Below are 14,963 nucleotides of genomic sequence, written 5' to 3' on the forward strand. Positions count from 1 at the left end.
GGCCGCAGCGACGCCGGCGGCTGCTCGCGCTCCGGCTCGCGGGCGCTGGGACTGCGGCGCAGAGCGCTGTCCGCCGCCGCCACCGCCGTGGCCAGGGCCGGGTTCTCGCACGGCGGCTACATCTTGACTGAGCCCACCGCCATTCTCATGCCCAGACCGCGGCCGCGGCCCCGGCAGCTTCTCTCAAAAACATCTGCAAAGTGCTCTGCTTTACCTTAAGTCCTTTTGAACGTAGCAACCCATCTAGGGCCAACAAAATTGGGCTTGAAGAAGTAACGCCCATAATGTCTCCAAAGATATAATGAAAGTGAAAGTACAAAAATCCCCGCTCTCTCCTTTTCTACGGAGGAGCGTCCCGCTACTTACTTGCGGATTCCCACTTACCTGGGAACTTACTGGTGCACCACCCTGACTGCTGAAAGTTCTGGATCCTGGGTTCGAGGAATATGTTCCCCGTACGGGCCACCAACTGTCGCGACCCCTCGCCGGCAAGGGAAAACACGACACAGGATTCTTCTTTCAGCAGTTTATTCAGGCCTTGATTCATGTATCATCTTCTAGTGACCCGTCGCCGAGCGCCCAAGCACAGCCTAATAAAGCCTCCCGCATACCAATCTTAAGCTGCCACGTGGACCTTTCTCATAGGATGGTAAGGGATTGCGTGCCAATCTCTCCATATTAGGAGTTGTTTATCACAGGCCACAGTGGAAGCCGGCGCCATATTCTAATGGCGGCCACGGTCTATAAGAACGGCTCACCACAGCTTTGTCTCCCTTTTTCCCTTCCATTAAATCCACATGCACATTCTGCTGCCAAGTAGTGATGTTGGAAAAGGGGAAGGGCAAGGAGGCAAAGGAATCCTCAGAAGGAAAAGAATTTTAATTAAAATTGATCAACTTTGTGGCATCCAGGAGAAACTGGAAATCAAACCAAACACTTTAAAGAATGTTACTGATTTTACTGAGGCTTTGGGGGAGACAGCAGAGCCATCATGTTCGGGCTCACCCAGGAAAACCTCTTCCACTCCTGCCCAGGGCTCCCCAACCCCTCAGTCCCCTTCCAATGTGCATTCTACGACTCTGTCTGGCATCTCAAAGCTCAGCAGACCACAGCGTCTTGCTCAGGATGCAATGTAGTCGCCTCCAGGGCCATTTTTAAAGATGAGAAAGTTGGAGCTTCATGAGACTAAGTGACAGGAAAGTCCACTGCTAGTGAGAGGGGCATGGGGTCTGGAGCCCACTCACTGTTGCCTCCATCATGCCGGACCTCAGCCAAGGTCACACAGCTGGTAGGAAATAGAGTCAGCCGTACAGTTCCTCCCTCGACCATGCAAGCTGGGTCCCAGGATCCTCTGCGTCACGTGTGTCCCCTCCCCCACCCTTGGCAAATGTGCAGGGAGCGACAAGTCCGTGTGACTCACAGCCAGCAGGCCCCGGGTGACTCAGGCAGAACTGCACAAGGTCACCGAGGGGGCCCAGACTGACCATCTGCAAGCTGTGTTCTAGTCCCCCACTAATGACTGCAGTGGCCACCGTCATGTCCTAATACTGCCAGCCTGTTTTCCCTCCTGTGAAGGAGAGGTGAGGACCCTGCCCATGTGTCCCTCAGGGAGGCAGTGGGAATCCCCTCAGACATTAGACTTGAAGGCATTTTATCAACCAAAAGCTCTGAGCAAGTGTGAGAGAAGCAGAGTGGATAGTGAGTCTGTGAGGGACATGACCCCTGTTTGAGCAACCAGCGGCAACCAGGATGCCCCGTAGCACAATGCCCTCCCCAGACTTCCCACAGCTGCTCCTGGAGCGAAGGGAAGAAGCCGCACCGTCCGTTAACTCCCAGGGAACACAGCCAAAGAATCAGAACAGTTTCTGCTGACCGCGCCAGTCCAAGCACTGAGGACAGGGGACACAGAGCCTGTCCTACATCCCTGGCACCCTGCAGACCAGGATGGCAATGGTGGGTAGGTCGCCAGCCCAAACAGCACCTCTGGGCAGTTGGGACCTGGAGGTCATGGCCTGGGAAGGAGCTGGATGGAAGTCCCATGGGGGGATGGGGGGATGGTGCCACAGGCAGCGTGAGGGCAGGCACAGAGGCAAGCCAGGGGCACAGCAACAGCCGGGCTGAGGCTTTGTCCAGTTTGCAGAGAGCAGCACATGGTCCAGGCTCCAAACCCATGCCCGTGCTGCTTTGTTGGGGACATAAGAACATTGGAGCCAGGCGTGGCCAGGTGGGGACATGAGGGGTGACGGGGGAAGCAGGGTTAGAGGCACAGAACAGGGCCGGGGACCAGAGGAATGGGGAGCAGAGTAGGGGGGAGGCATGGGACTGGGTTTGGGGTGAGCAGGGCCTGGGAAGTGGCCAGGGGAGATGCAGGGTGGTGCATGGTGAGGAGTCTCCAGGGGACAGCCTGGTGCAGGAACACTGGGCTGGGCCTGTGCAGGAGCCCCCAGCACCCCTCCTAGGGCGGGCTCAGCCCTCCGCTCCCCCAGCTTCCTATGCCCATCTTGCTTCACCTACTTACTTCCTTGAGCCAGCATGGTCCCCATGCCTCCAGGTGGTGAAGGCAGAACAGACGGGAGGGTGGTGAGGCAGGAGACCACGGGCCTGTGCTCAAGGGCCAGCCTGGGCCTGCCATGTCTCCTAGCCATCTCTAGGTGGCGCAGGGCAGAGCCTAGTTGTGAGCCACCTGCAGCCCATCAGGAGCAAGCTCTGGCCAGAATGAATGGACCCTGAAGCTGCCTGGGGTGGATCCTGAGTAGTAAGAATGCAAGTGTGTTTGAGAAGAGAATCCTGGACCATGTGAAAGCCAAGGAAGGGGCCCCTCTACTGCCTGCACAAAATCCCTCAAGTCCTCCCTCCTGTCCAGCAGCCCTCGCCTGCTCCTGTGTAGGGCAGTAGGGAGCCAAGTCTTTAAATGTCAAGCGATGTGTGGGCAGTGTTGGTAAGCAGGGGCAGAAGCCAGGCCAGCTATGCAGGGGGGCTCTGCAGGGTACAGTGACCCTGGCCCTCCCAACCAACAGGAATCTCAAGCTGCCTGCCACGCCCTCATTGCACTGCTCTGAGCCCACATCTTGCACGTGGCTGCAGCAAGCTCAGTCTGCAAGCCAGCTCTTCCTCACTGTCCCCGTCGCTCTGGCCCCTGGGATTACCAACAGGTGACAACCTTTCCTCTGTACCTTATCGGGACACCTCCAGACCACTTGGTCAGTAGCAGCAGGTGGCCATTCAGGACATGTTCATCAAATGAACTGGATAGAACCGGGGCCCGCTGTCCCATAGGGTCATGGAGGGTTGAAGATCCTCAGCCCAAAGTCTAGAGTCTTTGCATACCTTCCTGGGCCTCACTCCAGCTCCACTGCAGAGCCCAGCCTGTGACCACAGCGACCTGCGAAGGACTCAGGGTTCAGATGCCAGGTTTGTTATCAAAGAGAAGGGGCTTGGCTCCCCAGCAGGGCCGGCTGTTTACTCACGTGAATGGCAATTCCAGGAAAGTTGGCTCTACTTGGGAAGACCCAAGACCCAACCTCAGACTATTCCTGGTACAGAATGTGACTTTAGTGGGTACAGGAGAAAGGGAGGGAGAAAGTGGTGGTGGCACCTCTGAGCCCCTCTGTGGGCCTCATCTTTCCCATATGCAAAGTGGGGATGATAGCCATGCCCCTCCCTAACACAGGTCAAGGGAGAAGGGGGGAGCTGGAGGGAGGGCGGAGGAAGGGAAAGGGAGGAGGGTCACTGAAGGTCCTCTGTCATCTTAAGTGTCATTTGAGCAGCTTAAATGGGGCCACCCTCATGGGTTCTGGGTTTCAGGCTCATTCCCAGGGGCTATCAGAACTGAGCTGTGGCCCAGGTCCTAGCAGGGACAGTTCTCAGGCACTGGGCCAAGGCCAGGATTGCATGGTGGACAGAGCACTTATTGGGACTTGGCCCAGTGCACGCCACACCCCCTGCCCTGCCCATTTCCTTGTTTCCTCGTTCACTCCTGTCAACCACTGACCTCAGGTGCCTCTTCATGCCTGCCGGCCTCAGGCACACCTGGCTTTTCAACCGCCAGGTGTCCTGCCCACGGCACAGTGGGGGCTGTGCAAGAAGGAAGGGCCCCTGACTCCCACTGGCCTTCTCCAGGGACCTTCCACCACCACTGATGACCACCCTGCTCCAGAAGTGTGTGGCCACCGCACGAGGCTCTACTTAAGAAACGGCAGCGAACCCGTATCTGTGGGAAAGTCTCCGTGCTCCAGCCACAGGCCACTCCAGGTTGGAGGGCTCCTCGATACTCTCTGCCCCTCAACACACTCGGGGTGCCTCTTCATCTATGGCTGGTGTCCCCCACCTTTCACTTGCAGAGCTCACTGCATGCTGACAGACACCAACCCCCCAAGGCCTCCAGCCTCCCAATCCCAGGGCTTGCTCCCACAGTGCCCCTCCCACTGCCTGCCCCCCCCCCCTCCTGAGCAGGAGTCTGGTATCTTTGGAATCGTGGCCTTTGCCCTCTCCTCCCAGGGAGTGTGCGGCTGATTCATCACACCCACTGAGGGCGATGGTGGGCACGGACAAGGGCTGGGAGCATTGGTGACAGAGGGCTGGGAACTTGTGAAAGGGAGACTGGCTGCTGTATTACCCAGCACAGGAAGATGTCTGAACCACAGTGCTTCATGCTGTCCACCCAGGAAGGTGGTGCCAGCCTCCTACAGCCTGCCCCGGGACCTTAGCACCACACCATGCTGGACTGGCTGGACGCCCGGGAAAGCCTTGACCATGCCCTGTGAGGTGCCCCATAGCCCCTCTGCTTTCATCTAGGGGCCCCCTTGAGTCACAGGCATTGGGTCACCTACAGTACACCAGGAAATGGCAGATGCAGACAGAGCTGGCCAGGGGTCAGGCAGCCCCCACTCCATGTGACCCAGGCATGCTGCAGCCCCGCTCTGGGCCGCCCTGTTGTGTCTGTACGATGGGTGGCAGCCTCCAGCCTGCACACTGCACATGACCTTCTACAGATCAAATGAGGCAATAAATAGGAACCTGCTGATGGTGCCAGCATCGGGGGCTAGTCCTGGATTGGTGTGAAGTTGGGTGATTCCACGCCTGCCTCTGCTGACTCCTCCTCCAAGTCTCCCCCGAGCACAGAGCGGGTCCTCCACAAGCCCAGTCCCACGTGGCTGCAACCTGCAACACGTGAGTTTCCCTCCAGTGACAACTTGCAGCTCCTGGAGAGAACTCCTGCCCTAGTGTCAGCTGATCCCACAGCCCCCCTGGAGGCCGCAGCCAAGAGGACGGTGGCAGCCTGGCAGAGGAGGATCTTTCCTAAGTACCTTCCTATGGCTCTGAATTGACACCGTGAAGCTCGGCCATCCTCGCTGAAGGCTGTTTCCGTATCAGGAGAGGAAGAGGGTAAATGAAAGGGTAGATTTCTTTCTCTTTTTCTTTTTTTTTTTTCTGCAAAAGCTTAGGCCTGAGACAAAGGAAGCTCTGTGCACCTCGAGACTTGGCCCTTCCTACATGACGCTCCCAGGAAAGTCGCAAGATTAAAAATTAATAATAAAAACAGCAGACATCACCCAATGACTGGAGGCTGAGGAGGAGTCCAAGGAGCCTAGAGTCAGAGCAGGTGGGCACCTTAGATTCATCCTCCTGCACCCCCACTTTGCAGATGGGCAGGCTGAGGTCTAGAAACCAAGGTTACATATAAGGCAAGCAGCCTTAGGTCCCTGACTCCCAGGCAGAGTTATTCCTTTTAGGCCTCGACGTGTTGTTGTTTTGTCTGTGATGCTGCGCATGGAACCCCGGGGCCTCTTGCATGCTACACATGTGCTGTGCTGTACCCAGGCCCACCCTTCCACTCTTGACAGTGAGCAGACCCCATGAGGAGGAGGGACACAGGACAGAGACGGAGGAAAAGGCATGGCAGAGAGGGCAGCTGTCTCAGGGAGAGGGCAGGTGAAGGTACAAAGGAAGGAGGCCTCTCTTGGCTCCCCCTCTTACCCCTGGCTCCAGGGGGGTTTGCAGGAACTTTGCAGAGTCAGAGGGTCAGTTCCAAGACAGGTCAGTCCTCTTCCAGATCCTTCAATAGTTGCCTATGGGAGGAGCAGTGCAGCCTGGGCCCTGACCACAGAGAGCCAGGTCATGTGAGGGGCCTCCAAGAAGCACATTCCAGGCCCTACTGTCAGCAGGTCAGACCCTGAGAGACCATCTGGCTCCCTCAACCCTCAAGTTTGCTTTCAAGGGAAAGGGGACTGAACATGGGGAAGGAAACGGCCAAGCTCATCTGACTAGCCGGCAGAGCACAACCTGGACCACAGAGGTTCCTCAGCTCCCAGCCAGGGCTCTTCCCTTACTGCATCCATCCCCCTGTGCCAGAGGCCAAAGTTTGGAATGGACAGGGGCAAAGGCTGGCTCACAGAGGCAGCAGCAGCAGCAGCCTTCCCAGCTCCGCCAGGCTGTATCCAGGCACTGACCTCTCAGCTGCCCTCTGGGAGGTGGGGGTCATGAGCAAGCAAATTCCCAGGCCTGGGCCTTGGTGCAGAGCAGGTTCAGGGCGTTGTCCTTGGGTGGGACAGAGCAAGGCAAGCCTCTTATTGTGCCTGGCTCTGCAATCTGAGGACCCCCTGTGTCCAGATCACCTGGGGAGCACATGAAACATGCAGGTTCTTGTCCCAGCCTTGCCCCCAACCCAGTGAAAAAGCGTATGTCCCCATGGAGGGGGGCCATCCTCACAACTGCACCCACCAGGGAAAGAAGATTGCGCGAAGAACTTTCCATGTCCCAGGATGTCAGCAGAGCGGCCATGGCCCATTCGCAGGCTCTGCTAATTGGCAGCACTGTTCTACTTCAGCTTAAGCCTGAAAGAGGTCACCCTCCTGGTGCCACCCACAGGAGTCCAATAAAGAAAGAGCTCCATGGCCCAGGGCCAGCCCGCCTGGCTCCAACCCTGGGAAGGCCCCGAGCCTGGAATCAGGACAACTAGGGTGACCAAGAGCCTGGAACAGAAAGGCTCCCTGAAAGTGGGACTTGAAGCACTGAAAGCAGGAGGAGCTGGTCGCCCGAGACAGCCTGGGATACCTGGGTGTGCCTCCTCTGGGGGGGGGGCTCCTGGAAGTCATGGAAGCCCACCCCGCAGAGCCCCCAAACACTCAGAGCCAGAGCAGGGAGTCCCTGGAGTCGGGCGGGGACCTGCCCCTCAGCATCATCCATTGTTAGCGTGTGTCAGAGCTCTGTTCCTCTTGGTGGCCGGTGGGCGACAGGCCGCATCTTGTTTGTCCACTCATCTGTTGATGGACACTCGACGGGTTCTGCCTTTGCCTACTGTGACTGGTGCCACTCTGAACAGTTCACAAGTTGGAGAGTCCCTGCTCGCACTCGATCACCTGCTCACGTGGTCTGCGTTCAGCTATTGAGGAGCCGCCCTGCTCCCCACGGTAGCTGCACGTTTTCCTTCCTTCCAGTGAAGCTCCACATTCCTGCCAACACCTGTCACTTTCCAACTCTGGATACTTGGGCTGTTATTGATTAGACTCCCAAATCTCCACAGCCACCTCTGGTGGAATATCCTTCTGGGAGAACTAATGCACCCCACGTGGACCCCACACTGCCTCTGCAGATTTCTAGTGCAGCACTTGAAGACCGAGGTCCATTCATGTCTTTTCTCATCTCTGTGAGATCATCCCTCAAGACAGAAACCTGTCCCATTGGCCATCCCCTGGGACCCAGTAGATGAATCTCTGAGTGCCACGGTGATTAGTGATGTCTACACTGCTGGGGTGACAGCACCACACACAGTGGTGGAGGCTGTGTTGGGTCAGAAAGCTCATGACAGGGTTGAGACCTGAAATAGGTACCACATAGAGAACCACGTGCATGATGGCCATGCCCCCACATTTTGCCAAAGAAGATGTATAAATGGCTGTCCAGCACATGGGGAGATGTTCCATAGCATTAGTCAACAGAGAAAATAGAAATCAAGGCCACTGTGAGGGCTGGGGATGTAGCTCAGAGGTAGAGTGCTTGCCTTGCATGCATGAGGGCCTAGGTTAGATCCCTATTGTCACAAAAACAAACACCCACAATGAGAAACGTTTCACCTTCAGTAGGCTACTGCCACATGAGGACAGCCAGTTGCACCCTCTGTGAGGTACGGCACTTCACAAAGACACCCAACCCGCTGTTGCTTCCGTCAGGATTTCCTGGCCTCCAGAACCATGAGCAATACATGTCTCTTCTCATAAACCCCCTGCCTCAGGTATTTTACCATGGCAGCAGGAATCGACTAAGGCACTGGGTGGAAGAAGCCAGATACAAAGGCCACCACGTGTTGGGACTGGGGGTGAGGCTCCATGATGTGGCTCACCAGCCTAGCCTGCACAACGCCCTGGGTGGGATGACTCCATTAATATGGAGTGTCTAGAACAGGCAGATCCATAGAGCAGAAAGCAGGTTAGTGTCTGCACAGGGCAGGTGGAGGGCAGAATGGGCACAGGCATCCTTCCCAGGGAGAAGAAAGTGTTCTGAAGTCACCTGTGCTGGTGGTGGCCTGACATCTGTGAATCCACTGATAGCCAAAGGGCTGTGACCTCAAGAGGTGAATTGTATGGCATGTGTGCTACGTCCAACAAAGGTAGGCTGCAGGCTGGGCTCAGGTTTGTGGCCTGGCCACTACTGGCCAGTGACTTTCTCTAGGTCCCGGTTACCCTGGCCCTTCCCTTGACCTGGCCTGTCCCCTACCCCACTGCAGCTGGGGCTACAGCTCCCATGTGCTGCCTGCTCCTGTCTCTGGGGTGAGCTCAGCACTCTGGGCTCTGTGCACTAGGGTGCCACCTCCCAGAGCGGCCTGCCGAGCCCACGCCCACCTAGTGTGTGTGTCTGACTTCCTCCTGTGTTTCTAACAGCCTTCCCCCGTGGTTTTGTTTCTTCACTGTTTGGGGCACACACATGCACACGACGCCAAGATGCATTCATCGGTCTCTATTACAAATAACGACCTTACAGTCCAGCTCAACTCTCTGAAGTTTTAAGACAAGGCCACAAACGGAGGGCCTCTGAATTCCTCTGGCTTGCCTCTGGGCTTTGTCATCCCACCGTGTTATCCTGAGAAATATGCCCTATTTCAGAATCATATTAATTGCAAGATTTAAAAATCATAAGAGCTCACATAAAAATGTGGGCTTCTGGCTTCTCTTGACAGCTCTGAGACCGGGGACAAGGGTCCACGCTCCCACACGGCAGCCAACGCTGGAGCTGAGCAGCTCTGTCAGCTGTGGCATGCAGGAGCTGCCTGGTCGGCCTCCCTCCCCACGGTGTCCTAACGTCTGTCCCCATCAGTGTTTCTGTAAACAACCCCGATTTAAACTCAATGTGGTCTCACAATTGCTTCACTGGAGCCCAGCACCATGGCAGCCACCTGTAGTCCAGTGGATCCGGAGTTCAAAGCCAGCCTCAGCAACTTAGTGAGGCCCTAAGCAACTTCACAAGACCCCGTCTCAAAGTGAAAAATAAAATGGGCTGAGGATGTGGCTCAGTGGTTAAGCACCCCTGGGTTCAATCCCTGGTACCAAAAAACAAACAAACAAATGATAAACATAAAAAGGGCCGGGGCTGAAGCAGTAGTGTGGTACTCATAAGCACACACCAGGTCCGCGGCTCAACATCCAGGACTAAAGGGGGGAATCGCTCCCCTGGCTTCCTGTGCTTGTATTTTCTTCTACTATTCATTCAACAATCTTTTATTGTGTATCTACCATTCTCCAGGCTCTGAGTTGGCACCAGGGACTCAAAAATGAGAAAGACTAGGCCCCTGGCCCCTTGGGCCTTCTGGTTTGCAACCATCACCTTCCACCCTTCCGTACCTTGTCACAGGCCCACGGGCTGCTTCCCCAGCACATGGCATGTAGCACTTGGAAGGACAAGGTCAGACTCCCAGAAGAGCAGGGACTTGGCACCCAAGGGTGGGGCAGGGGCCAGAGGACCAGAGCTGGGGAGGCCAACCCCAAGGTTGACCCACAGGAGCTGGGAAGGGTTGCAGTACAGAGTGCAGACAGCTCACCACTCACTCTCCCCCTGGCATCCACTGGGAAAGGCCAACGGGTGGACAGATAGGCACAGAGGCAGGAAGGAGACACCAGGAGGGTTTTCTAGGCCCAGTGACAACGGGGAAGGAAGCATCGAGGGAGATCAGGGAAGAGGTAAGGAGTCCGGTGCCCTGAGCTGCATCTTAGGCTGCAGAAGATGGCGTGCAGAGCAAGGTCCCCTGGTTTCCAGGGTCAGCACTGTTCTCGGGAGGCTCCCTGTCTGTGGAGGGGAGCTCCCTGCTCCCTCATCTGGGCTCCTCAGCCTCCCCTCCCACTTCCTGGCAAACTGTGAGGTGGGGGTGGGGCACCGTTGGCCCTGGGGTTCTCGGAGCCTTGCACCTTCCTTCTCTGCCGCCTTCACTGCAGGATCACTTTGAGTGTGTTTTTCTTGGGGCCAGGGCATTTTGTCTTCTTTGGTCTTCTTGGGAGCCCATTTCAATACATCTCTAAGATCACCCTGGGATCCATTTTTGAGGTGCTTTTTTTCCTGATATATATATATATATATATATTTTTTTTTTTTTTGCTTTTTTGTTGTTTTATTATTTAATTTGTTGTTAGTTTTTGCTTTTATTTTTGGATCCAATACTTACCATTTGCAGTTTGTTGACTGCACACAGGTTGTTTTGTATGCTCTAAGACTGTCCTTCCTTTAGAGGGATTCATCTCCACGTTCCCGAGTTTGTTTGAAGCAGGTTTTCTCTTTTCTACACAAGGTGTCTGCCAGTACTTTTGGTCTTTCTTCTCTTCTAACAATGCTGTGTACCATGGACCCATGAAGCTGTCCATCTTTCTTCTAGCTGCAAGGACAGGAAGGAGGAACTTCCCTCCTGCCCTGAGGGGCCCTGAGTTCACCCAGTAGGAACATGCCTCTTTCCTAGTGAGGGGCTGGTGCAGGGCAGACATCCTTCTCTGAGGACAGTAGATTGGTCCAATCCTAGGATGCTTCCCAGGGAGCCAACATGCTGGCAGGTGGTAAAGCAGGCAGGCTTTGAACCTGACAGTTCTGTTCCTTCCCAGTCCTATGCCTGGCCCAGTCACCTAACCTTTAGGGACTATTTCTTTACCTGGAAGTTAGTAAAACCTGAGGATTACATGAGCTAATACTTAGCAGAGTAGCAGGCATCCTGACTGTGCTCAACTGCAGAGGTCACAGAAGCAGATCTGGGGATCTCACAAACCTGAGCCACTGCTGGCCTTTGGAGCCCTAGGTATGGCATTACCCCAGCTCCCCAGGTGCATGAGAAGCCCGATTCCTGGCCCTACCTCACTGGCCCTTCCAGCTCAGATCTGCCCTCAGGCAACTGCCCCAGGAGGAACACCTGCGCTCCACCCTGGACCCAGGCTTTCCCAGATGCACAGGATAAGTCAGGGTGGGCAGAACTATTTCTGTGAAAGCAGCTCAGGTGGAACTGTCCTGCACACCATTGAGGGCTGAAGGGATGTCCCACAGAGTCCCCAGGCAGCAAGGCCTGCCTAGGGCACTGATGGAAGGCTGTCACCTTCTGCCCTCTCATGTCAGATAGTCCTGTGGCAGTGTGACCCCTGCCACCTGGGGCAGAGAGCCTGCAGTGCTCACCCATCTAATTTCCTTTTTGTATAACTTGGGCAGGTCAATTCAGTTTTGCAGATCTCAGTTTTTCGGTCTGTAAAAAGGAAAAAAGCTACCCATTTCCAGCGAATTACTCTCCTCCCTTCACCTAACAGCATAGGGACGTGCATTCTGTAACCATCAACTCACTCTCCAAATGTGCGGGCCTCTCAGGGCCCAGGACATTCCTTGCAGGCAGTGGGCTTTGACGGAAGGTGCTTGAAGACTCCTTCTGGAGGCAGAGGCAGAGGGCAGCATGGCTGGCAGCCTTGGGCAGAGGTGAGTCAGGCCCCCACAGAAGTCTTCCAGTTTCTGATGTCCAATGGTCCTGCTGAAGGAGGCCTGGGAGCTCAGCAAGCAGTATCATTCTAGGACACAAGGGCAGGGCTCCAGGATGAGAGGGGAGAAGGAGGTCAGAGGCCACTGAAGGGACAGTGCTGGCTGCTGCTGCTGCTGTTGGCCAGGGAGCCTCTAGTGTGGATGACCCAAAGGGTGGGACACTAGTGAATCTGAAGTGGTCATGTATATCCCTAGAGAGGACCTCAGGGTCCAGGAGGCCCACATGAGAGACCCTGGACACTAGGGACAGAGGGCGCTGGCCAAGGCTGGACACCCCAGTGTCCCCAGTCTCTAGACTGCTCAAGTGATGGAGGCTGGGCAGGGTCTGACTCATCAGGGCTGTGGGCTGCTGGGCTAAAGCCAGGCCACTGGTCTAGCTGCAGCTCAGGGTGCCTCTCACCCATGTAGGCCTAGGCTCCAGCTGCACCCACACCAGGGCAGCAGCAGGCTGGGACACTGGTTGTGCTGCAGGGACACAGGCAAAGGTGACGCCCTGTGGCAGCCGGGCAGAAGCACCCTGGAGCCCACTGCCAGGGGCCTCTGAAGCTGAAGGGGAGATGTGGCTAAGGAAGTGAGCAGGGTCTCCCAGGCAGACGTGTGGGAAGGGCATCATGGCCAGAGCCCAGCATGGGAGACAGACGCCCTCCAGGGAAGCGGTGAGCCAGGTGGCTGGAGGCTTCGGGGGAGCTGGGTGCAGCCTAACGCAGAGGCAGGCCTTCCAGGCATGACACTGTCCACTGGCTGGCTGTTGCTCTGCCGGTTGCCTTCACACCTGGTTCCTGTTGGCCCCAGGGGACCCAACACAGTGGAGGTCTGGCAGCTGCTCTGGGCAAAGCAGCCTCCTTCCCTCCATTCTGGTGCTGTGTTCAGTCATGGCTCACAGCACCTGACCCTGTCCAACACCAGGCCCCACAGAGGACCTGACCCTGTCCAACACCAACCATCTCAACTACGGGAAGTGCCTCCCCCGAAAATACATCCTTCATTAGCTCACCCTCTCCTCCTGAGCAGAAGCAGGGTGCTGCTCTGGAGGCCCCGCTCCACCCAGTCTCTGGATGACGGTGCCCAGGCTGAAAGGCCTCTGCCATCGTCAACTGGGTTCCACAGCACACCTTCAGCCTCAGCGGCTCAAAGGCCGAAGTTTTATGCCTCATGGTTCACAGAGGCTGGAGGTCCGAGACCGAGGAGCTGGCAGGGCTGGTGTCCTAAGGCTTGCAGATGGCCATTCTCTTGTTGCCTCTTAGAAGGATCTTCTTCTGGGTACACCTGTCCTGATGTCTCTGTGTGTGTTGAAATTTTCCCTTCTTATGAGGACACCAGATTGGGCAGGGCCCACTAATGATCTCCAGATGGTCATGCTCTGAGGCACTGGGACTTAAGGGGATGCAGTTTGGCCCAGAGCAGCCACTGAAAGACCCTGGGCCTGGCCAGCGGCTGAGTCCTCTGGGTGAAGAAGGGCAGGGTCTATCCTAGGACCATATCACACTAGGGTGCTGCTTAGAGCTCCACTAGTGTCTGGTGGCTGATGTGGCCATCTCCCTGGACGCAGTTCCTTGAGACCTGGGCTCTGGGCCTCCTGGGCTCTGGGCCTCCCGAGCCGGCTGCAAGACTTTGTGGCCAATGTAGGACACTGAATGAGTAAACGTGAAGAAGCTGAAAGTCCCTGGCCACAGGGAGGAGGAGGAAGAGGCTCCAGAAGGGAGGCTGGCATTCCCAAGCCCCTGCCCACTCTGCCTTGCCTGGAAACCCCTCCACACATAGCAGCCTTGGCACTTGCCCCAGTCAGTCTCACATTGGCATGAGGTTTCCAAAGAGGTTTCATATCCATATTTCCCAAGGCTCAGAGCAGTAGTGTGGGAGGGAGGAAGCAGGGCAGGCCTTGCTGCCATCCACCCACTGCCCTGGGAGATCAGGTCCAGCTTGCCCAAGGGTGTGGTTCAAACTCTGGGCCCATCCCAAGCTGCAGGACTGTCCTAGGGCCTTGGCTGCAACTGGCCTGAGTGGGAGCTGGGCTCCTAGGGAGCAATGATTCATAGCTGTTCCTGCTCTGTAGACAGGCCCAGGGAGCTGGCAGGATCAGACCTGTACATGTAGCCACCCAGTGCCAGGCACGGCATCCAGGCCCCAGCCCTGGCCTGCCCACCTCCATCCACAGCACCAGGGCTGGACACAAAGAGCTCAGGGGGAGGACAGGCTTTCCTGTCAGTCCTGGAGCAAGACTCTGAGGCAAGCCCTGGCTATGCCAAGCCAGAAACCTGGGCTCTTTTTCTCTCCATACTAAGGATTAAACCCAGGGTGCTTTAGCACTGAACTACTCCTTTAGTGCCCCCAGCCTTTTGAGGCTGGTCTCAAACTTGTGATACTCCATACTCCTGCGTCGCTGAGATCACAGGCAACTGCCACTGTGCCAGCAAGAAACCCTGTACTTTCAGACAAGTTCCTGAATGTCTGAGCTGAAGACCCCTCATTGACAAGTCAGAAATAGATATACCCACTAAAGCAGTATTTGAGTGCTTACTATGTGCTGACCTTGGGGACAGAGATGGACATGAAAGGGGACAGACATGCTTACAGGGCAGGCGGGCGGCAGCGCCTGCCTATGTAGTGCTGGGGGTCCCTTTATCTGGGGTCAAGGACACCTCCCAGGGAAGAGGATGCTACTCTGGCTGGATAATGAGACAGAAGACTCCAGGGCCCCAGGGGTGATGATTCCACAAAGCTCTCAGGCTCTGTGCTCTCGTCCTTTGGGCCTGCTCAGGAGGGGAGGGGTCAGCTGATGTTGGGTCCCCCTGCACTGTCTCCTTAGTGATGGCAGGCTCCAGAGCTGTCCTCAGGGCCTGCTCCCTCTGCCCCTGGGAAGGAGACCTCCTTCTCCAGCAAGCCTTCCCTGCCAAGCGCCAGGCCCCTCCCGGGCCCACAGGATACCAGGGATCCAAGAGGACCGACGCCCAAGGTCACGCCGCTGCGGGGGCCCCACA

General features: G+C 56.3%; 1 long non-coding RNA gene across 1 annotated transcript; it reads right to left on the bottom strand.

Annotated features, from left to right (window-relative positions):
* Positions 1–861: 861 nt before the first annotated feature.
* LOC125616780 lies at positions 862–14,957 on the bottom strand. Its single transcript, XR_007347515.1, has 2 exons — positions 11,797–14,957; positions 862–10,855 (listed from the first exon to the last, which is right to left on the bottom strand). It is a non-coding gene; the product is annotated as an uncharacterized LOC125616780 (long non-coding RNA).
* Between the last annotated feature and the right edge of the window lie 6 nt (positions 14,958–14,963).

The sequence above is a fragment of the Marmota marmota genome, unplaced genomic scaffold (genome assembly GCF_001458135.2).
Source record: "Marmota marmota marmota unplaced genomic scaffold, marMar, whole genome shotgun sequence".
In the NCBI taxonomy this organism is placed as follows: domain Eukaryota; kingdom Metazoa; phylum Chordata; class Mammalia; order Rodentia; family Sciuridae; genus Marmota; species Marmota marmota.